The following is a 24,397-nucleotide window of genomic DNA, read 5'->3' as shown; positions in this document are numbered from 1 at the left end:
TTGGTATACACCACGAGACACCCTGCTAATCAAAAGAGTGAAACCTCCCATGGAGAAACTGGTGTGTGTATCCACGTTTGGTCCGCATACCAATAAATACAAGAAGATCATTCAATCAAATTGGCACCTCTTAACCGGATTGGACCTCCAGATGGAAAAACCTCTATTTGCCATGCGTGAAAATAAAAACATTGGGCAAAAAATAATCAGAGCTGACTTGGGACGAACATCAACGTCAGTTAGTGATTTGCGCACGCAGTGGAAGTTACCCCCCGTTCAAGGTCACAGAAAGTGTGGGAACTGCTCCGTCTGCAGTACGACAAATGAGGGCCATGAGTTCATACATGACGGTATTAAATGGACACACAATGAGTTCACTAACCGTAAAACTAGGAATACCATTTATGCGATCAAATGCCCATGTTCTCAAATATACATTGGGAAAACGACACAACAGGTGAACCAGCGAATCGTACAACATAGATCACGCATCAAAAATCATGTACTGACGGCCCCGATGGTGCAACATTTTTTTGACCAACAACATTCAGAAAGAGACTTTCAATGGACTGTACTATCCGGTATTAATTTGCCCCCACGCGGAGGCAATTTAGAAAATATGCTGGCTAAAAAGGAAGCGTATCTAATTCTAAAGTTTCATTGTACAACAAGAGGATTGAATGATCTAAGCAAGTTGAATCAAGCACTAACTTGAACATTGGAACCACAAGTCCCAGAATCCAAAGGGACAAGGAACACGATGATGACACGTATAAAGGCAGAGACAGCACAAACATCGAGTGATGCATGTTTGGTGAGAGATGCCACTTTCCGAATCAAGGTGGAAGAATACTGAGTCTATGCCAGAAGAATACAGCTGCAAAGTAAGTGAAACCCGCCACGAACGTTGTTATGAAATGTGCATGGATGGAAGTAGACCTGTGGTGAAACTGTCATACAGAACAAAAATGTCACATGGTATAAGTACTCCATCGCGACAACATGCTATGCAATAACATAATGGGCTGCAGCAGATAGACTAACAAAGACGATGAAAGCGCACATTTAAACAAACAGCTTTCCGTTTACACTGCTTTTTTTTAAAAAAAATCCTCTGTTTGGTTGCGACAGGAAATGATGCTGCCCCAAATTTAGATGAGGATGCAATTTATCTGGGAGAAGAGGAACCTTTCACACAAGTAAGAGAAATGCAGCAGAAAGCTCTTTCTAAGATACAAACAGTGAGCAACTTCCGTCTGTTTAAACAATGACAATTCATTTGTTTGTAGGGTGAATTCAAAACGTCCTAAGTTGACTGTGTCTGGAAACACGAACACAAGTGGGGAGTCATCGAAATAGATGTACGAAGACTCCAGTAAGTTCTTCCAACTCTAAGTCATAAAAAACAATGATCATAGTTACGATTGTCCCATAACGTCAGACTCCAATTTACATAAAATCAATTTGGTTGTGTTTAGGGACAGAACGTGGACCATCAAAAGAACCCCATCAAAAGCTATAAGGTACCCTTGGTATGTGCTTAGTGGGTTGGTTTATTTAAAAGTTGGATAAGGAGACGTAAAGAAGGGCGTTACTCATTATATATTATTTTGTGAATTACTAGGATTACACCGTGGTCTAAAGCCCTGATGATAATCCCCCAATGCAGAAGGGGATTGGAAACGCGTCGGCACGTCTTTAATCGTCTGCGAGGGACCAACATTGAATGGGACTCTAGTGAAGGTGTCATAATTGAAATATACCCCGAGAGCGAACTTTTATAAAAAAATAATTTTCCCCGCAGTCTGCCTGTCATAGTGCCACATAGAATTTGAATTTTGACAGGCAATTGTTGAAATTTTGGACTGGTGTAATTAATTGATGCAAATACAACCGTGTTTTGTCTTTGTTTTTGACTTTCTAAAATGTTTTTGTAAAATGTTTTTCCATATAATTTTGAGTCGCACAATATAATGAATGAAATGTGTATTCCTCCTATGCATCAAGAGTTATGAATAGTTGTTTAAAATGAAGTTGAATCAATACAAATATGAAAGTAAAGTACAATGATTGTTTGCGTTGTATTTCGAATCTGCAGTATTAATTAGCAGTACTGAAATTGGTAGACAAGTAACTTTTTTTGAAAACATGCTTTGCTGGATTCAGCACATGTGCATGGGTCAGTTATGTTATCAGTGATCTGGATGGGGCTCCTTTGTACACTTTGTGGACGGGGGCCTGCTTGGCGTTTCTATGTGTGCTGCGGTGTGCAACGGCTCTCAGTGTCATGATCCAGGGTCATTGTGGGTGTGCAGTGTGCTACATATAATTGTGTATGTGTGCCATTCTGCCCATCTCCCCCGGTCCCTGGTCGTTGCTCACCCTGTTGCTGTTGGGTCAGGTTCTATTGTGCTGTGTCCAGGCCCCCAATTCCTGCCACCGTATCCACATTGTTGACTCTGGCCACCATTTCCTCAAGCTCATCAGTCACCTCCTGTGTGGCAGGACTCCTACATCCAGTCACCCTTGCTGCCTTCCTGTTGGCAGAGAGCTTCTCCTTGGTTTGGCTGTGCACTTCATCCCAGCACCTCTTGACCTCCTCCAGTGACCTCCTCGCCACTCCGACTGCATTGACATTTTTGACGATGGCATGCCATATTTCCGTTTGGGTTTCCAGTGCTGCAGTGGAGGTAGCGGACATTTGTTGGTAGTGTCCTATGACCTACGGGACTGTGGTTCGGTCTTCCTGCCGACTGAACCCTGTCTTCCTCTTCCTCTTGTCCTTGCCCTTCTATGAACACGGGGTTCCATGCTGGTGCATCTATGGTGCTACGCAGTTTGAAAGGTTTTTTTTCTCTCTTTTATTGTGCATTTTCCTACGGGACGCGTGGGGTTGGCAGGCCTGTGGCTGGTTAGCTCTGATTTTTGTACCGCGATAGGCCTCATTGCATGTTTTTTTGTGTACGCGTTTTGCATTTTTGCAGAGTGGTGTTGATTTTCTCGCTGATTTTTGACACGTTATCTGATGACTATTGCATGCTTACGCGTGGTAGTGAATTCCACGTTGACACTGGGTTGAAAGTTGCGATACGCTACTCTTGTGGTGGTTATCACACCTTCTTGTGAATGTACGCCCGAGTCTGCAATCTGATGATGTCCTGGTTGCGGGTGTGCCAATAACCACAAGCGACGTTGAGCTTGTCTGCAAGACAATCAGGGACGAGGTGCTGGTTGTGATGTCGTCATAAATGATGCAGCTGCCAATGAAGATGGTGCGCGCTGGCAAGGGAAGCCAATGGAATTAGATCAACATGGGAGAAAGGGGATAACATTTCTTCAAACCCATTTTAAGTTCATAGTAGAAGACCTACACCCAACAGCACATTATTTGTGTAAATGATATTTTGGGCATTATATTTCACACGGTATTTATGGACACAATTACTTGGCATGCACTCTTCTCAGAGAGTTTGCCCAAAAAGCACTTTCCCAACGCAGAATAAACCTGTTACCTCAAGGATCTTAGCTATATGTGTCTGTTTGTGAGAAATCAAAGAGGATTAAAAAGTGGATTCTCTCTTCAACAGAATGAGCGCAGAGTTATGACAAAGTCCATAAGAACAAAACAAGCCGTTGGCCGCATCCGATCCCCTGCTGCCCTTCTGTTCCAATCAAGATGGCAACCAGCGAGTCACCTAGGGCAGGTGGGATCTTTGGAAGTGGCAGGCTTGGGAAAAGGGGGAGTCATTTGTGGTTATGAGGTTTTCGTGGGAGAGAAGGGGATATACCTGAGCAGCATGGTCCAGTAGAAGAGGCCCTTGGTGGTCACATAACATATCTGCTAACAGCATAAGGGATGGAGAGCAGAGGGCAGGAGCATGGAGGAGAGGGAAATATACCTTCCCTTCAGGCGGCGCCATTTATGGAAGGCGTTGAAAGCAATGTGATTAGGCAAGCATGCCAAAAAAATCTATTTCACCTTCTAGTTCTGTTTTTAACTAACGCAGGCTGATGGCTGTGCATCATCAGTGTGTTTTAAATGGATATGGAAATTAGGTAACGGACTATTTTAGAACATTCAAACTGTTTCTTTATTGTTTGGACAAGACACAGGCAAAACAGAATGTCAACTTGGTAATATGCCCTGCTCATTCTGGCTACAGCATTCAACAGCAGAAATGTTGTTTTAAATCCATCTGGAAACGCAGACATTAGCATGATTAATGTGTTTTAATATGTCACACATTCTGAAAAGTGTGAAAAGTCTTTGATTTATGCAAAAGATGACAAAATAAAACCAGTTCTGATCACGTTTCTCCCACAACTTGAACTGCTCAAAATGGTGCCATTTTGAAGATATTCACGGGGTATATTTCAGTAACACAAAACGGGAATAGAAGTGTATCTCAATTAGCAGTACTGCGAGCGCGATCATTATCCCGTTCAATAATCGTGTTACCGCGGTGTTTTTATAACAAAAATCATGGGGGTTAACGCTGCTAAAGGGGCAATAAGCACAATTACTCCTTTAAATCATGGGAGATTTAAAAAGTCTATGTGAGCAAGTCACAGCTCTGAATCTTCCAAACAACATTACATTTGTTTTCCAGTTAGTTCCAAGCCCGTTGTCATGACAATGGCATTTATAAATGCATAACTTGGCAAACGTCATTCATATTTGGGTGAAGGGGATCATCGTTCATGTATTCATCCTTATTAATCCTTATTGAGAGCGCGATAACTAAAAACACTGACATTACACTGTTAGCTCATAGTCTCTATGTACATCGTCAGTAAAACGCCACCAGCAGCATCAGTCACATCACACCACCTCTGACACACACTCCATTGACATGACTGGAGGTGATCTCATGCAACTTTTAACCCTAATAACATCATATGAAACAATATTATATGACATTTTACCCTGATGGCAGCACACGAAGTAGGCTCATTTGTATACCTGTACAATGTGTGAAAGATGAATATATTCACAAAAAGTCACCAAAGCAGACAGACTATAGTTTAGTTAACACCAATATGAGTCCCAATGACATGCCAGGTTCAAATCAAACATCTATCCAAGAATAGATCTCCGGTTGCAAACAGTGAAAACGTGCCCAGGTAAACCATCAATGCCTTCACTATCATGCGCATATATATGCACAGCCTCAGATGTCCAGGCACAACTACATTCTTAGAATTGTCCAACACAGTCTTGCAATGCCCAATTACAATTTTCAAAAGTCCATTGCACGGTCCAAATGGCAGATAGAGACTCCATGTGAGAAATTGGGTTACTCGTTCATGGGGGTGTGGGCCTTGCTCAAGCTGCAACCACAATCCATGTCAGGGTGAGGCAAAAACCAACTCTAAATTAACCTGTGCTGAACCCTCTGGCAGGTTGGCAAAGAGCAGTCAGTTTTGACTTAAAGGCAATGTGTAAAGTATCTGTGCAAAACGTCAAACAGTAAAACAGTGTAAACACCACACAAAAAGGATCCCACATCAAGTTTAAAAAATGAAGCAAAATGTAATAAATAAAACAACACCCGAAAAAAATCCAATAAGTAGAACCAGAGTTATGAATTTTTAAAGAATAAAGTGTAGAATAGTGCCTCAAAGTGCCAGCAACAGCTATCTGGTCATACTAGACCTGGTCAAAGTCAAACGTTCAGTGCAACTGCGATGGAGCGCAAGTCAGGTACAGTTCCAGGTGAGTCTCGCTGAAGTTTTACATTATTACGTTTCGTGCCAAGACTCCCGTTCACACTGGAGAGGGTAGCAAGGAGCAAGGAGAGCATTGGGGGTAGTTGTCCGCACGCCAGGCAAATACATACTGGTGGGCTGGAGCTTAGCATTGGCGTTTCTCAGCGAACGGTCAATGTTGCAGTGCAAAGAGACAGGCTGGGGGCAGCTCATACGCATTTTCAATGCGAAGGGGCTAGTTTACTGTCACGAAGAGTCCAAAAGCTTGATTTATGCTCGCAGGGCAGCACCAAGGGTCTAGCAAGTAGTTGGTTCACAATTTCCCATAGCTACAAACCAAAGATCCTAATTTAGCATTTGACTCTCCCAGGGTAGTGAAGCAGAGCAGTCCAAGGCCTTCTCAAGGGTGTGGTGTTGGCTAGTATCACCATTCGCTGGCATGCAACAATAACACTCAATAACAATAACACTCAATAATGATTGTCCATTCAATGCTTTTTCATTAAAAAAAGAAACATACATCTATTGCACACACACACACACTACTAAATACTATGCATTGATTTACAAATATATACATAAAACCAATAGAAATACCTTTAGTGACATTCTAAAATCACATTTGACCTCTGAGGGCTCATGACCCCCAACAGTCACAATACCTCCCATACCAAATGGAACATCACACTATAGGATGGTAAGACATTTAATAAAGCAGACCTATTGACATTGTCAGTGGGTCACCATATTAAAATATAACGAACGCCTACTGGCTTTGTCATGGTCACCACAAAAAATATAAGACAAGCCTACTGGCTTTGTTCGGGTCACCACAATAAAATACCAATCATCCAACCTAAAAGATGCACTGGTACATACCAGACCAAAAAGAGCCAGCCCTGACACCGAGAGGACCCTATGGAGTCTTCCGCCGGTGGCTGGCCACTACCCCTGTGGGTCATGCATCATATGCCCATTTACTACTGCAACTAAAGAAGTAACACTTCAACCTGATTTCAGATAGACACCAAAAAAAAACACTAATTGCAACACCAAACAATGCATTGAGATGCTCAAATACCCATGCGGAATGAAATACATAGGCATGACTATGCGACCCGTTAAGGCAAGAATTACTGAGCATAGAAGCAACATCCGCTGTCAAAGAGTAACAACTAAAATGTATACGCACTACCAAGAGACTCCACACAGCCCTGATGATCTATGCTGGACGATACTGAAAGCCTTCCAATCTATCACTCAGGCTGCATTGTTCAAGATCGAACAAAGATGGGTACATAGACTATCCACTCACATAACTGGCCTCAACAAAGATATTCCCTGGGGATCGTTAAACTGAACTCTGGGTAATTGCCAGCTGCAACACAACCATATGATTATATGTGTAAACCCTTTGCGCTTTAGACAACGGCATCATATGACTTAATGTCCCCTTACATCAGATGAGTTTACTGGTCAACTGACGTCTTAACTCACCATACACTATGACCTTATATGACCATCACACCTTGACTACCAATCATCCCCCTTTATCACTGTGTTACCATTGACTTGACACACATACTGACCATAATCCTGTGAGCATTGCACAACTAACTTAGTTATAAATTACTACAATGCCACCACTGCAATTTTTTACAACATTTACCATCTATTTTGAACAGATTCAGTGGCTTACCTCATAAAAGTAACATAGTTTAGTCTTTTCAGGCGAGCACCACATGCCCCTTTGATTAAATTTACATACCAAGTGACTACATTGATACTTATCATTTATTATTACTTAAGAATTGGTTTCTGATACTGATAGGGGCAGTATGCATATTGTCTTAATTGATTCACAGTCTACTTGACTGAGATCGTTACGCCATAAACTAACCAACTACAAAAATGGCCGCCACAGTTCCATCAGGTTCCGATGCTTTGTATTTGTTTGAGCCTTTTTCAATTTCACTGTTCCAGTTCACACACGTGACAGACCACCCGGCTAACTCACCACTATTTCTATTCCTGCCGCCGATGCAACCTCTACCATTCCGATTTCGGCAGCAGGGTAGGCGAGACAGACGGACGCGTACTTCGCGCTGGTGAGTTCTACCAGTTCCCTTACGGAGGTGAGTGCAGAAGCTCTGGGCTTTTCTCCTTTTTATGGCTCAACCCGCTGAGCTTGTAACTGTGTTCTACTGGGTCCATGTCTCAGTCACGCCGTACTGCTCCGAGGTCGATACACTCCGCGACACTCTCTGGCCCAGCTGGAGGTGCTCCGGTGGTGTACCCTGGGGGCGGCGGCTTGATTTTACTAGTGACCGTTGGCACTGAAACGCTAGTCCGGTGTTGGGAGGCCACTAATTGGATGACCTCATCTTACTGCACACCTAGTGACGGATTTTACCCTTACCGCCACCTATGACCTACCTTTGGTGACACAATTAACCAGAGTATACCGTTTGCTCCCCCTCCTTTCTATCTCCCCTGTTTAGGACCCATATGGTGTCCTTTTACCGCCGAGTACTGTAGCATGCATGTTGTACAGACAGTTTAGGTGAGTCCTGATACATCCAGTTTACTCTGTCCATTGGTTTTAATAATATAGTGAATTTCCTAATCAAGTGAATTTACTTTAGAATGAGTTATAGTAGGTTGCATAGCATGTTCCATAACGTGTGTAATACTCACCATCCACTATGATGCTGTATGACTAAGCACCTGACACGATCTTTCTACGATAACTGATATGCCGGATAATAATGGTCAGATGGCAAATTATGTTTTTTGATTTAATGTGTGTTTTTAAATAACAAATACTATATCTCTTTCTCATCCGACTCACAGGTCTACTATGACAAGACAGGGTATGTAGTTTCACACTTACCTTATAAGTGTAGATAGCATAAAATTGATCCTGAAGAAGTGTCCTGATCATTCCTGACTTTTGAGACACGAAACATGTAGATCATTCGAGAGTAGAACCCTCACCACTAGACACCTCACGACGGAATACGAAGGTCCACCTCCAAGAGTAGAGACACAGAGAGCCTGATTGACAATGGTAAACTTACACTTTTGTGGATTTTCCTATCTGGTTATGTGCAGAGACTCTGCAGTTGTGAAAATGCTGCTAGTAAAACACCTTTGTAAATAGCAAAAGAATTGTAAGCTTACATAAAAGCCTAAGTTTATCTTTGTTAATCAGGCCCTGAATCCCAGGATGACTTGGGGTGTTTGAAGTTGGAGCAATAATTCTTGAATGTCAGCAAGCAGCTCGGAGTCTGTGGAAGGAAGGCTTCACCTGAACGGCCCTAACCACACTAGAAAATCAAAAGAAAGCACAACAGAAAATTCCAGGGAGTGCAAAGGTCCGAGCTAAACACTGGAATTGAAAACCCACCAATTGGCCATTACTAGTCAATGTGTAAAAGCGTAACTAGTGCTTTAATTCTCCCAGCTCTTTCTGACACGGAAGTTCGTGGAACCCACTGGCTCTTTCCAGAATGTTCTGGCCCGTTTGGATGTTCTGGCCCTTTCCAGTTTGCCCCAGAAGTGCTGAACTTTGTAATTTTGTGACTCTGGAACCCTTTGCCTCCTGGCCCACCAATCATCTATCCTCCACAGTCTCCAAGGTCATCCTATAGCTAACTGTATTGTGAAGTCTGAGACTACAACAGAGTCCATCCCTGGCACCCACAGACTCCAGAATTCCTGACCCTCTATCCCTTTGGTATAAACACCAGGTGTTTCTTCAAAGTGGGACATGTTGCCTGAACTGCTTTAGACCTGCCTCAGCTTGTTTCCTTCCCAGTACAAGAATTGGCTTGGTAGTTTGGTTTGCCCTGTTCCCATCATGCACTGGGACAGGAACAGACTAATTTGCATATAGCCAAGTTCTGAGCTGGGATGGTGCAGTGAGCTAAAAAACGGTGATGGATCAAGCCCTGATCTTTGGACTGGGTAAGAGTGGTCTGCTTAATTCAGGCCCTCTGTTCATCACCACCCCCTTTTCTGAATCATTAGACCTGCCTCAGCCATTGCATCTACCACCCAGTTTTATAATATATAATGTTTCTAGAATGTCCAGGAGCCACATCTAACTTTGTCTTGAGAGTCTCATGGACCAATTCACAAATGTTCAGTTATGTAGATTTCCAACTTTTTGATGATTTACAAAAGTTCCCAGGAGATCCAACAGCGATCTATGCAATTTCTAGATTTCCATGTGTACTTCTCTTCCACCAAACTTACTTCCGCAATTGTGCGCAGGGAGTACACTGCATGAATAAAAATTACATTTTTGCACATTTCAAATTACTCGCCACCCAGCAAGTCACTTCTTCCGACCCTGATTTGGCAGCTACCTATTACGCCAAATGGATCTCCAACGCTGTCAATACGGCGGTCCCTACTAAAAAAAGGTCCAATAACAGGACCATACTGTCAGCCCCCTAGTTCAGTAAAGCCCTCAGGCTCGAGAAACAAATTTGTAGACGCCAAGTACGTCGCTGGCGCTTAGACTACAATCCTGTTCAAAAACTTCACTATAAACAGGCTCTGTCCAAATATAAACATCTCCTGATCACTTAAAAAAGTAAATTTTATCATAAACAAATTGAAGCAGCACAAGATTCGGTTAAGCACATGTATCAGGTAGTCACTCGGCTATCGGACAAGGTCCCACTACTTCCATAGCTGCTTCTCAAAACCTCTGTAACTCGCTGGCTACCTACTTTCAAGAAAAAGTTTGTAACATATATTCTAACTTCACAACCCATATCTCTAGTGATACTCATTTAGCAGCCTCCCAAGAATATAAAAACCCAAAAATCTTTCTCCCTCCTTTCAGGAATTCAGTCAAGTCTCTCCAGACTTGGTTTCACACCTACTCACTACCATCAATTCCGGATCCCCTGACGATCCTTGTCCCCCACCCACTCTTAAACTGTTCCCTGACATCATAGGCACTAACTTAGCCAATATTTTTTACTTGATGTTCAAAACTGGCACATATCCCTCGATTTGGAAAACAGCGGTCATCAAGCCCCTTATCAAAAAGAGTAATTTGGATCCATCAGATGTCATTAGTTACAGACCCATTGCATGTCTTCCTCTTCCAGCCAAGATCGCCGAAAAGGTCATGAATGTCCAGTTATCATACTTTATTGATCAAAACAATTGCCTGGATGAATCTCAGTTTGGATTCAGAAAGGGACATGGCACTGAAACCGCTCTTATCAAAGCCTCGGATGAAATTAAGAAAATACTTGATGGAGGAGGGGCTGCTGTCCTGATACTGTTGGATTTCTCTGCGACTTTCGACACGGTGGATCATGCGACTCTGATCGACAGTGTCGCGGCCGTCGGGATCTCTCATAGGGCTAAGGCCCTCCTGGCTTCCTTCCTTTCCATCCAATCACAATGTGTCACTCTTGGTAACTTTAACTCACTGTAGTTTTCCTTACCATGTGGTGTGCCTCTGGATCCTCACTGAGTCCGACCTTATTCAACATCTATTGAGGTTCCGTGAATTCTGAACCTGGATCATAAAGGTCGTGGTTCTGTTACGATTTTGGTAACAGCGAACCGTAAACAGTGAGCTCAGCAAGCATGAGTGTTTTCGTCATGTTACACCGATGGATTCACTGTGTATTTGAAGATTTCGTTCTGAACCTTTGGGTTCCATTTTGTGCATGGCAGCCATTTTGTGGTTGCCCTCACATAGGCCGATGACTTTAGCTGACTCTTAGATGACCTGAGTGAACTGACCCTGTTGCCTGAAGCTGACCTTGCCAAACCAGTTTTTGCCCTTTAGCTGATCAAGATAGAGATCAAAGAGCAGGACATTGCTGAGTTTATGGTACATGCACACACCCTTCTATCTTGCATCTCATCTGTTTATGTTCCTTCTCTTTATGACCTGTTTACGATATGGGTTGTGGTCTTTTATTATGGGTTTGTTCAGCTTGTGTAAGAAGGAATGTTGGATTTTTTTCATGCTTGCAAAAGCTAGGACTGCCCCTTACCTTTGTGCTGAGTCATGTAACCCTAAAACATATAAAAGACCTCTGTCCTCTGTATTCCTCAGACTACCTCATTCAGTTGCTACAGCTTCTGTGTGACGTGGCCTCACTTAATTAAGTTTAATAAAGATGTCTTTTCATATTTCAGCTTCTGTGCCAAGTTCTTTGTTATATTAGTAAGTATTCCCTGAGAATGAAGTTCTCATTTCTTCACTATGTGTCTGACTTGGCAAGGGTCATTAAATCCCACCACCTGGGCATAACATCATAGGCAGATGACACGCAACTGGTCTTAGCGGTCAACAATAACGGGGCTAAAATTGCGCACAATTTCCAACAGGGAATGCTTGCAATCAGTTCCTGGATGGCAGATAATTGCCTTAAATTGTATTCCAACAAGACGGAGGTAATGATTTTTGGCAATCTCCTCTCGCCTGGTTTCCCATATAGTGGCCAGCAGAGCTGGGATCACCTCCGTCACCAGTTGCAAAGGTAAGAAATTTGGGGGTTATCTTTGACAATAAACTGTCATTCATGCACCATGCAAATGCAGTCGTCTCCGCTTCCTTCTTCATCATTAAAATGATAAAGAAACGCCTTCACCTACCTTCCCACCTCTGCTGCTAAGACCCTTATCAGTACTCTAGTCATGTCCAGGATTGACTACTGTAACGGTCTTTTTATTAATGCCCAGGAAAGAGATTTAAACAAACTACAATTGGTGCAGAACGCGGCAGCCAGACTGCTCACAGGTACCCCCAAATTCAAACCGATCTCTAACATAGTTTGACAGCTTCACTGGCTACCCGTCAGAAACAGAGCCAAGTTTAAGGACCTGTGCATCGCTTTCAAAGCAATTCATACCTCTAGACCTGAGTTTTTTTTTAAATCACTATGCACCTACACTCCCTCAAGATGTTTACGCTCCTCCACAGCAAATCTCCTGATGGTACTGCGGACGAAAAAAGCATCTTGGCGAGACAGATCTTTCTCAGTTGCAACCACCAAACTTTGGAACAGACTCCCGCCCCATATCAAGACAAGTCCATCCTTACCTGGTCCGGACCGGCCATAGCGGGCACCGGGCTATCCCCTGGTGCACCGCATGGGTGGGGGCCGGTTTGGGGCACCTGGGAGCCGTTTTTGTTACAGGGCTGTTTTTGCAGCATAGCTGTAAAATCGGCCCTATACCAAAATCGGCTGAAAACCGGCCCCAGCAAAGAGCTCGGCGGCACCTCCAACCCCCCGAGTGGAGGGGAGAGGGCCGAGCACTTTGCCAGGGCCGGTTGTGGTTCCCAGTCCGGCCCTGATCCTTACTTACATTCAGGAAGCAAATAAAAACCTGCCTCTTTAACCAATAGTCACTTATTTTGCCTGCAGGCACTGTCTATAGCGCCGAGACACCCACGAGTATTTCTGCGCTCAATAAATAGCATAAATAAAGAAATAAAAATAAAGAAATAAAATAAGTTTTTCGTTTTACATGTTTGGGGGAAATATGCTTGCCCATTAAGAACCGCATTCATCTATATCCCTGTAAAATATGTGGGTGTGCTGAAACCTTTTCTACCCGAGAAGCACATTCCCGCATGCCTTTGGCCAGAGTAGTTGTACTTAGTTAGAAACACTGCAAATTTTGTAAATTCTCATAAAATACTCCGCCCATTCCATCAAATTGTATTTTCAACCCTGACTCTAAAGGGAGCACTCTAGACAAGCGGCATACTCATGGATAATTTACAATTCTGCGTTCAATTTGGGGGAGTAAATGTACTCTGATTTTTATTCGGTGAGTGGTGCCCATGCATGTCTTCAGTACCGACACTGGGGCAGAGGCCCAAAGATTAACTTACGAACAGAGGATTCAGAATTCCAAGGCTGCCTAGTTTTGATTCCTGCTAATGCCTATTTTTCACCACCCTAAACTTCCTGTCTACTTCTCTCACTCGTGCAGGCTCTTTTTCACACCTTGTGGGTACCGAGGGTGCCATTGGTCATTATAATGCAGACAAGGAAAATGGGCCCTGCACCTTCTGGTTTCAAAGTGAAAAACAACTATGCTTGGAGTGCATTAGGCCCTTCAAATCCCTGGGCTGCGGTGCACTGCACCTTCTGATACATATACCGGCCTCACCCATAGCTTCTACCTCCCTACATCGCTGTTTCCCTTTATTTCCCTTCCTCCATCTTTCTTGCTTCCTTTCCAGCCTTTATTTCTTGCTGCGTATCAGGCTTTGATGATGGAAAATAAGTCACAGCCTCCAGAAATGTGTGCTGGTGTTCACCACTGGCAAACACAATTTACACACTGAATGGTTTTCTTGAAGGCTTGGAGTCAACGTAGATGCACAAAACATTCATGAATGAGACTCCTTCATTTTTCAGCTTTGTCTGACTGACTGTATGTTATCGAGCTTTCGTTGGAATTCGCTTTCATTAGATAGCAAATGGCTTGATGCAAGGAGAAAATTGGCCACACAATTATTGAGGGCTTGATTTTGATCTACGGGAATTGTGTGGCTGTTTTACCAGCAAATTAAGGCTTTATGGCTGAGAAATGTAGGTGTTAACGCGGGATTTCTGGTCTATTGTTATAGATCTAGATCCCAACTCCGGTCGACTGAACCGTTGGTACCTGTCATAGAGTAAAAGGCAATCCACTACTAGGTCAATCAATTAATGACTTAGTCCACTCTAAAGAACCACTTAAGCTTAAAAGTTTAAAAGTTTATTACAAAGCCAAACTTAACTGAAGATACAAACATCTCAATATAAGGTTCAAAAGATATACGGGTATCAATACAAACATAAATTTTCTAAATGCTCTTAGTCGGCAGAAGAATATTACCAAAACCAATTAAAAAATCATCAAAGTTACAAGAATAGACACAAGCTGTAGCTTATGAGTCATTTACAGAAAGGAAGAAAATCAGGTTAGACTGTCCCTACACTAGACTAAGTGACATCCCTACTTAGCAAGATTTTAACCTAAAAAGTTGTCAGCAGTGGTGTCTTCCAAAGAAGATCACACACTTCCCTTAGTCTTACTGTTAAAACGATGTCTCGCAGTTCCCTATCTGCCTACCCATCCGCTCTCTTAGGTTCCTCAGACCATCTGCCTTAACTCCACCCAGGGGTGCTGTCCCTAATACAAAATCACATTTACAATAGAGACGCCCTTTAGAGACGCCCCTCACGTGGTGTTGGGTCTGGTATTTTCCATGCTGATACTCCTCTGGGCCCATCGTTAGCGTTGACCTTGCTTCCCAGGCTCCTCTCCGGCAGGACGGTACCCCCCAGGAAATTCCTGAAGCCTCTTCCAGGCCTGTGCCTGGTTCACTTGAACAAAAGTCTATTCATCCCTCTCTTGATTGGAACCTCCTTGCACCTGCAAACAGACACTTGTACTGTGGGCCCCAAATTCCGGCCTCCACCGTATCTTCTGAGTCGTAAACTATCGAGCAAGCTCCACAAATTGTGCCTAGCACGACCTTTCTCTAACAAGCACATACAGATCAAAAGAAACGACTTTGTCTATTCAGGCCTATTAAAAATACATGAATGGCCTGTGTACTCTACAAAACAATTAATTTCTTAGTTTAAACAGTATTCTAACTTATTACACACAATGATTATATGAAACACTTCTATAAAACATATTTTTCAGTTCTATGATCAATAATACTTTGAATTATAACAACATTAAAATCCACCATCGTGTAAGAGTGTAACAGCATCTTGTACTCTATGTGAACTGCCATGTGACCTACACATTTCTACGTTTAGCAGAATTACATTTTCCCCTACAACAGCCACATAACATGGGATTTCAACATCATTCTAACATCTCTACAAACATCTACATTAGTTCTTCACACTTGATATAAGTATTCTATTTTCAATTAAACACTCTTATGTATTTTCACTCTATAGATTCGACACTCTTATATAATGTTTACTAAACCAATAAACCGTGCTTGTAAATATGGTGCACTTCTATTTTTTTCTTGATTTCTGCTCTCTCAATCCCCCCTTTGATGACTTTTAGTAGTCATCACCATCACGACACCATCTCTGAGGTATGGACTGAGTCAAACTGAAGTCGTTTCAGTACCCCCTCGTTTCATCATCTCTAGAGCCTTCAGACTCCTGTACTGATTATCCTGCATCGCAGTCAATCTCCTCTCCTGCCTTCTCATGGTTCTTTGCAACCGGTTTGATCTGTACCATTGGTACAGCCGCACCAATCCCCACAAGGTGATTATACAAATCACTATTATGATGATAGGTTTCAGTATGTACCAAATGAAACTCTTTCCTAAGTTGGCAAACCAACCTCCAACTTTACCCATTCCTTGACCTACCTTTTCCCACACTGTTACCTTCGTCAAATCCTCAATCTCATGATGAATTTCAGTAATGTTCCGAATGTACTTTTCTAAAGGTTTTGAATTGTCTGGAATATAAGTACAACATTCCTGGACCTTCAAAGCCTTACAGACTCCTCCCTCTTTGGCTAACAGAACATCTAGAGCAAGTCGGTTCTGAAGAACCATTGCCCTTATCGATTGCATTTCTCCCTCCAGCAGCATTAGTGATCTAGCAGTACTGGCGGACAACCTATCTACAACTGTTGCCAATCTTCTAATCTTGACATCATTTAGTGCTATCCCTAAAATAGGAAACATAGCACCAAATACGTCTCCAACTACCTCCTCAGCGCTTACATCCCTTCTTCCTCTAGCTTGAGTTCCTCCCTCTATAAGTTCCAAATCCTTAGCATGGTATATTTTGGGTAAGACAATTGCCAAATAACATGATCCATACCAATTATCTGGTAGTTTCACGTATGCATTTCTTCCACAGACAAAATATACATTTGGGATCACCTGCATTTCCTTCAAGAAGTCTTTTGAGTAGTACTCTAATTGGAAAGCATGTTCACAACTTACTTTTCCCACAAACGCATTCTCGTAATAGGTTTCACCCCTATGTATACACAGTTTCCCCTTTTTCTCTCGGTCTAAAGCTATTGGACCATTGCTACCCTTTCTTTGGTGTGCCCTTTCTTCCTCGGTCCAATCTGTTTCCATTGACCTGAAGCTTTTAAAATCTTCTGTCTCCGGTATCGATCATCCACTTGTCCTATAAACTTTTTCTCAATTTCTGACACTTTACAAGTCAAATTATTTCTTCGGGCATGTGAAGTATCTAATGTTTTCCAGGGAAGGAAACATTTCTGTAATCTGTCTTCACTCTTATAATAATCCCACTTATTTAAATGCTTATAGTTCGGCACTTCTGGTAAAACAGCATCGAAGTTTGAAAAATAGTATTCAAACCCATCACGTTCATAGAATATACTAAGCAACAAACTACATGTGATTCCATAAGTCAATGGAAGATGATGATATCTGATACCTTCGTCTACAGAGGCTGGCAATTTCATACAAACATAACAATTCTTGGCCTCCATAGCGTCAATGTATTCATAAAGCAATTTAGCATATGCATTTGATTTAAAATTTCCCTGTGATTCATCTACATGTAACCTACGAGTCTCAGCTGCTAGTAAAGCTTTGTCTTTCTCTGTATTGTTCCCCTTTTGACCAGCAGTAGTAGGTTTCTGTATCGATACAATTTTTGCTTCCTTTATTGCCTTCTCTTCATTTTCATGTCCCACTACGTAAGATATAGTAACTACTAAAACTATAAGAAAAATAACTCTCACTAAAAGTGTGCGTACTATACATTTGGTCCTGCGGTTCGGGTTGCCAGCCTCCATGATCTCCAGTCAGTATAGCTTTGGTTTTCTTTCACAGCACAATGTCTCTTTCCTTTGTACAATGTCTCTTTTCGAACCACACCTGGAAGCTGATAATCTTTTCCGCAAGATCAGTCTTTGTTTTCTATAGCAACAGACAACCCTAGCCCTTCTCCGTCCACTAAATGGAAGTCCCTAGTTTCTTCTTCTTCCACTTGACGCTAGGTTATCTCTCAATTTGTTTATTTACAAAGTCTTTCACACAGTCTTTTAGCAATCCGAAATTATACGTGTTCCAGCGACTCTAATCACGGCTTCTAATATTTCCAAACGAAGAAGGACCTCCTCAAGTATTGACCTCCTTGGACAACAAATCGGAAATTCTATTCTGTTTAAAACCAGGTCTCTTATTCCGCTCAGATAAGGAGGATAGGGGATATTGAGTGTCAGCAACCCTTCGACCTCCACTCCCGGTATCAGAAATACTATTTCCACTGTTATGATGGGGTCAGTACTGGTCAGGGTCACTTCCCTCACCCTCCCGGATCTCTGTACACTGGACATCTGCAGCGAGGTAGGTACACTCAGGAGTAGCGTATCTTCTGCAAGGCACTCGCACCCTCCTCGATTTTCTCAGACCTTCCTGTTCCTGCCCTTGTGCACTTTCATCCAAATCCGAGTCTTCAGATACAGGGGCAAGAGTTTTCTCTGGAGCTGGCTTCAAGCTTGGCCTCTTTCTTCTTTCACTTGGCCAATTAGCTTCTCCACGCCTCTCTCTCCTATATCTTGTCCGCACACTCGGTTCTTGATCACTCTGGGCTTGATCTGTGTCTGAGCCGTATTCGCAGCAACTTTCTCCTTCTGTGGCAACTTCAGATTCACTGCCGTCCTGTCCCTCTTCGTGATCTGTAGCGCTCCCAACTTCTTCCGACACCCCCACAGCTTGATTGATCCCCTCTAGTGGTTCACCGTCTACAGCTGGATTTTCATCTGCGAGAGGAGCTGTTTCTTCCAGGGGTGCTGGAACTCTTCGAGTATGGGAAGCGTGAATCCAGTTTGGCAGCCCTCCACACTTCACAGCGGTATTCGTTGTCAGGATAACTTGATAGGGGCCCTTCCAACGTACATCTAGGCAGTTCTTCCGGACGTGCTTCTTCAGCAGAATCCAGTCACCTGGGCACAAGTCGTGACATAGATCTCTTGAAGATGGAACTTCAGCAGCCTGCACCTGAAGAGACACAGAATGAATGGCGTCAGACAGACCCTTGCAGCAATCCAGGATCAGGTCATCTGTAATATTCAACAAAGCTGTAGTTGGTACAGACGGAAGTCTCATTGCCCTCCCCATTAAAACTTCATGTGGAGAGAGACCTGTCCTCCTGTCTGGTGTGCTACGCATACTCATGAGTACCAAGGGCAGAGCATCAGGCCAGCTTAAGGACGTCGATGAACATACTTTGGCTATTCGGGACTTGAGTGTGCCATTTATTTGCTCCACAATACCTGAAGCCTCTGGTCGATAGCTACAGTGCAACTTCTGATCAATGTTCAATGCAGAGCAAAGCATCTTCACAACTTCACTGTTGAAATGAGTTCCTCGATCTGATTCCAGGGAGGTCGGCACCCCGAAGCGCGGGATCAACTCTCTAAGCAACAACTTTGCTACTGTGAGTGTATCGCACCTGCGTGTAGGGTATGCTTCGACCAATCTGGAAAATATGCATACAACCACCAGAACATACCTGAGGCGGTTGCTTTTTGGCATTTCAATAAAATCTAATTGCATTCTGTTGAAAGGCCCCCCAGACCTCCCAATGTGACTCATTGTAACTGGTGTTCTTTTCCCTACATTCAATTGCTGACATGTAACACATCTCTTACACACTGCTTCTGCTGCAATCCTGAATTTAGGACAATACCAGGTCTGCCTGAATACCCTCAGCATAGCATCTCTTCCTAAATGTACTGGACCATGTATCTGTCGTGCCATTGGACTCACCAATTCCTCAGGTAACACTGCCCTTCCATCTGCTGAAACCCAAAAATCCATTTCACTTTTCACGCAACCTGCTGTTTCCCATGCCTTTTTCTCAGAATCAGGTGCGTTCTCTTGCATGTTTTTTAAATCCTCCCAAGTATCAACTGTTTCCAGCATCATGTTTAACTCGGTCCTTTCCTGAGCCCCACCTACTTCCACCTCCGTGAAAGAATATCCTTGCTCCGCACAATAGCGGGCAACTTCGTCTGCATATCTATTACCTTGCGACACAAAATCTGTATTTTTGGTGTGGGCTACGCATTTGACAATTGCAATTGCTGCTGGACCTTGTAATGCTTCTAACAACAGTCGCACAAATTCCCCATTTCGAATAGGCGAACGAGAGGAGGTCATGTAACCTCTCTGAGACCACAACTGCCCAAAATCATGAACTACACCGAAACCATATTGGCTATCGGTATAAATGGTGACTCTAATTTTGTTTCCTGCTAAACAAGCACGTGTCAATGCAATGATTTCTGCCACCTGAGCGGAGTGTACTCCTTCCAGGCAAGCGGCTTCCACAACTCCAGTAATGGTACAAACAGCATAAGCTGCTCTCAACCGACCAGTATCGTCTCTTAAACATGAGCCATCAACAAAGAAAATTTCATCAGGGTCGATCAACGGCTCATCCACAATATCTGGTCTTGGCTTCGTGCATAGTTCAGTCACATCAAGGCAGTCGTGATCTTCACATTCCTCGCCTTCTATATCATTAGGAAGTGGCATCAATGTAGCAGGATTCAAAACAGAGCACCTCTTAAGGGTCACGTTCTCCGCAGCAAGTATAACTTGCTCGTAGCGCGTGAGCCTACTACTGGTCAAGTGCTGTGTCTTGGTCCTGGTCATTAACAGTTCTACAGAATGAGGTACATACACCACTAACTGGTGTCCCATGACAATATTTTCACACTGCTCAATGCTGACACCTGTTGCAGCAACGGATTTGAGACATCCGGGCAACGCTGCGGCTACCGGATCTAAAGTAGCCGAAAAGTATGCAACTAGTCTACGGGCATTTCCATGAATCTGTACCAAAACTGACAAAGCACAACCCTCCCTTTCACAGCAGAAAAGTGAAAATGGTTTTTCATAGTCAGGCATCCCCAAAGCCGGAGCGCGACACAAGTCCTCTCTCAGCTGTAGAAATGCCATCAAACAATCCTTGTCCCATGGTACCGGATCACTCACCTCCTTGTGCGTCAGTTTTTGTAAAGGTTTTGCTTTCAGTGAAAAATTAGCTATCCACTGTCGACAATAACCAACCATTCCTAGGAACATCCTAACTTCTCTCTGTGTCGTAGGCGCGTTCATCTTCATTATCGCCTCTATCCTATCTGGTGACACTTTGCGCTTTCCTTTTTCTATCCTGTGACCCAAGTACTGTACTTCTGTCAGACAGTACTGCAATTTGTTCGGAGATACCTTATGCCCATTTTCAGCTAGATGGTTCAACAAGGCAATGGTATCTATCTTACAAGCCTCTTCCGTTCCTGACGCAACAAGTAGGTCGTCTATGTACTGAACCAAAACCGAGTTCTGTGGCAGTACTAGACTTTCAAGATTTTTCTTCAATAGCTGGTTGAAAATTGATGGGCTTTCTGTATACCCTTGTGGGATACGACACCATGTTAGGACACGATTCTCCAGCTTAAAAGCAAAAAGGTACTGGCTCTCCTCATCTAATGGAATTGGGGAGAGGGGTTGGCCTAACGGCTAAGGCGCTCGACCTCGGACCTGGGGATCTGGGTTCGAGTCTCGGTAACGACGCCAAAAACCCCCTGTGATTCTGGGCAAATCACTTAATCTCCCCGTGCCTAAAATGAAAGTGTGTCCTCATGTAACGTAACTGGAGCTATGTAAAGTGCTCTGATAACTGATTCGGTTCGGTTCTAGTTCGCGCTATATAAAACTCTGCAAAAAAAAAAAAAAAAAAACATTGAAAAGAAAGCCTGACAAAGATCTATCACTGTGAACCACTCAGCTTGGAATGGTATCTGAAACAATATCACTGATGGATTCGGTACCACTGGACAACATGAAACAACTATGTTGTTAATCTTTCGAAGATCTTGCACTATTCTAAATTTCCCACTAGGTTTCTGCAAACCCATAATCGGGGAGTTGCATGGACTACCCACAATTTCCTTCAGTATTCCCTGTTGAATCATAGAGTCGATTACGGGTTTTATTCCTGCAATTGTCTCCGGGGTCAATTTATATTGGGATATTCAGCATTTGGTTTTACCATAATCTTCACTGGTTCTACTCCTTTGATCAGTCCTATCTCTTCTCCAGTAAAATCCCATACCTCTGATGACACTGCATCTCGTAAGTCCCAAGGAAGGTCTTCCACAGTCAGGGTAGGATACAGTTCTATGCATGTTCTCGAATTTGTAACTTTAAAGGTAGCATCATCGTCTGTAGTCTGTACCTCTACTCCCTGAGGTGTGCAGTATATTGTACAGTTCAGTTTGCACAATAAGTCCCTTCCTAACAGACACACAGGACTAGAATCACATACCACAAACTGATGTTCATCGGTGTAGTTTCCTATTTTCACTGATACTGGTTCCGTCAAAGGGCTATTCATTCTCCTATTTGCAACTCCTACCACCTGAATCGTTTCCCCCGACATTGGTAGATCTGGAACCACTGCCGATCTCAAAGTTGATCGAGTAGCTCCAGTATCCACCAAGAATGTTGTAGGACACCCTGCCACTTCAGCCTCAACAAACGGTCCTCTTTGATCCACCTCTAGAACTGCCCCGAGGGTACAGTCCTCCTCTCTACTTACACGTCGTCCCGTCAATGGATCAACGTAGTAACACTCTTCTTCACCTGTGAAAAAAGGCATTTGTCTATAGACCTTTCCCCCTGTCGTGATCTTTGGTGGCTGCGGGAACTGAGCTCGAGGAGCCGAAGTCCCCCCTTTGGCCACCTTGCCCTTTGTCACTGTCACCCTTTGGGCTGGAACTTCCTGTACTTCCTCCTCTAGAACTTCTAGTTCTCTGTTTTCAGGGTTATAGGGACACTCGCGTCTCCAATGTCCCACCTGGTGACACTGGTGACACTTTGTCGTTTTTTTCAATGTAGCAAAGTCTATTCTAGGTCTCGGATTTTCCTTGTTGTCCTTATTCTGACTGTTTGATTTCCGTCCCATTGTCCCTGTTCCCTGTTGCTGCTGTCCTCCCTTTCCAGCTGACTGCATCTGCACCATCATCAGTTTCTCCTTTAGTTTCTTTGCTTTGGACTCTATTTCGTCACTGCAATACCTTGCGTATCTCAAAATCTCATCCAATGGTTTGTTTTGCCGACAAATTAAATGTTGCTGAATCATCAAACAAATATCAGGTCTCAACCCCAAAACAAACTTTGATACAAACTGTCCTATATCCTTGGGATCTATTACATCTAATCCACTGTATTGTTTGAATGTTTTCAGCAATCGTTCATAATACTCATGAACTGTCTCCTTGGGTTCCTGTCTTGTTCGGTCTATTTTTACCCAATCTATGTCTTGTGGTGGCACCTTCTCCTTCAGCCATGTCATCACCCTTTCATATTTTACCATTACACTTTCTGACGGTCCATTAGTACGAGTATCTCTTTCTGGTTCTGCAGTTGGCCACTCGACACTAACCTTGCATGCTATCCACAAGTCTCCTGGGACCACAATATCAAACAAGGTGTTCAAATCAATCCACAATACTTTTGAAATCTTGACAAACCTCTCTACCTGCTTATACCACTCTACAGGATTCTCCCTTAACTTCGGAAATGAGTTTGTAAATGCAGCCAAATCTCCCCTACTCCAGGGCACGTGTACATAATTCCCATTCGCTATTTCTCGCAAAGGGAATGCCTCCATCTGCATTAGCCTTCCCTCCGGAGACATCACATTCGTACTCCGCCTAACAGTTCCCTTTTTGGACCACCTCTCTTCCCATTTGTCCAGATCTCTCCATGCTCTTATTCCTGTGATCAGTTCCCTTATGTGTGTTTTTAATCCAGTTGTCCTCCTCTCATCTAGGTCCTGATCTGAATAATGCAACCTGTGGTTACCCTGTAATGCCTTGGTTCTGGACAAATCTACCATATACTTGTCTGCCAGTTCAGACAGTTTCTCATGAGTTGCTCTTGCCTTCCGAGTAATATCCTTTGCTATAAGCAGTAGCTCATCTTGTTCGTACATGTCGATCCTTTCTAAAGACATTGTACCATCTATTATATCGTCCAGATCAGATCTTAAGCTGGTCACATCGAGTCTTTTGGCTTTTATTACAGCTTTCAGTATGCCATCTCTAGAGAGTCTATTTACATCTCTCCCATCACAGCTCTGAGTCCTACATCTAGGCTCAGGCGAGTTATGGGGAGTCCTCCCATGCTCCCATCTCTCCAGGTCCCATGCAGTTCCATCCTCTCTGGGTGTATGGTAAAACACTCCTCTATTTCCCATAATCCCACATTTCTCATTCTGCATGGTTTCTCTAGGTGCATGGTAAGACATTCCATTATTCCCCATGTCTTCACAATTCGCCTGTGACCTCTGATCACTCGACGCAGGACAAGATCCTTCACTGTTCCCCATGCTCCCACGATTCCAGTGCTGTACATTATCGCCAGGTGCGTGGTGAGTGCACCTAAACCTATCCCTGTATTCTTGGGTCCTTTGGTCTCCCTTACTTTGAATGAGACGAGATGTCTCTCCACACTCCGTACTTCTGCCTTTTTGCTCCTGCCCATTTCCTCTGTCAGTATGACGTGTAACTCCTCTACTCTCCTGACTTTTACCTTCCCACTCCTGACTGCTTTCGCTAGCCCCGCAGTGAGATAATGTCCCGTTGCCTC

This window comes from Lissotriton helveticus, chromosome 5_1 (genome assembly GCF_964261635.1).
Source record: "Lissotriton helveticus chromosome 5_1, aLisHel1.1, whole genome shotgun sequence".
Taxonomy (NCBI): domain Eukaryota; kingdom Metazoa; phylum Chordata; class Amphibia; order Caudata; family Salamandridae; genus Lissotriton; species Lissotriton helveticus.
This window is presented reverse-complemented; position numbering follows the sequence as displayed.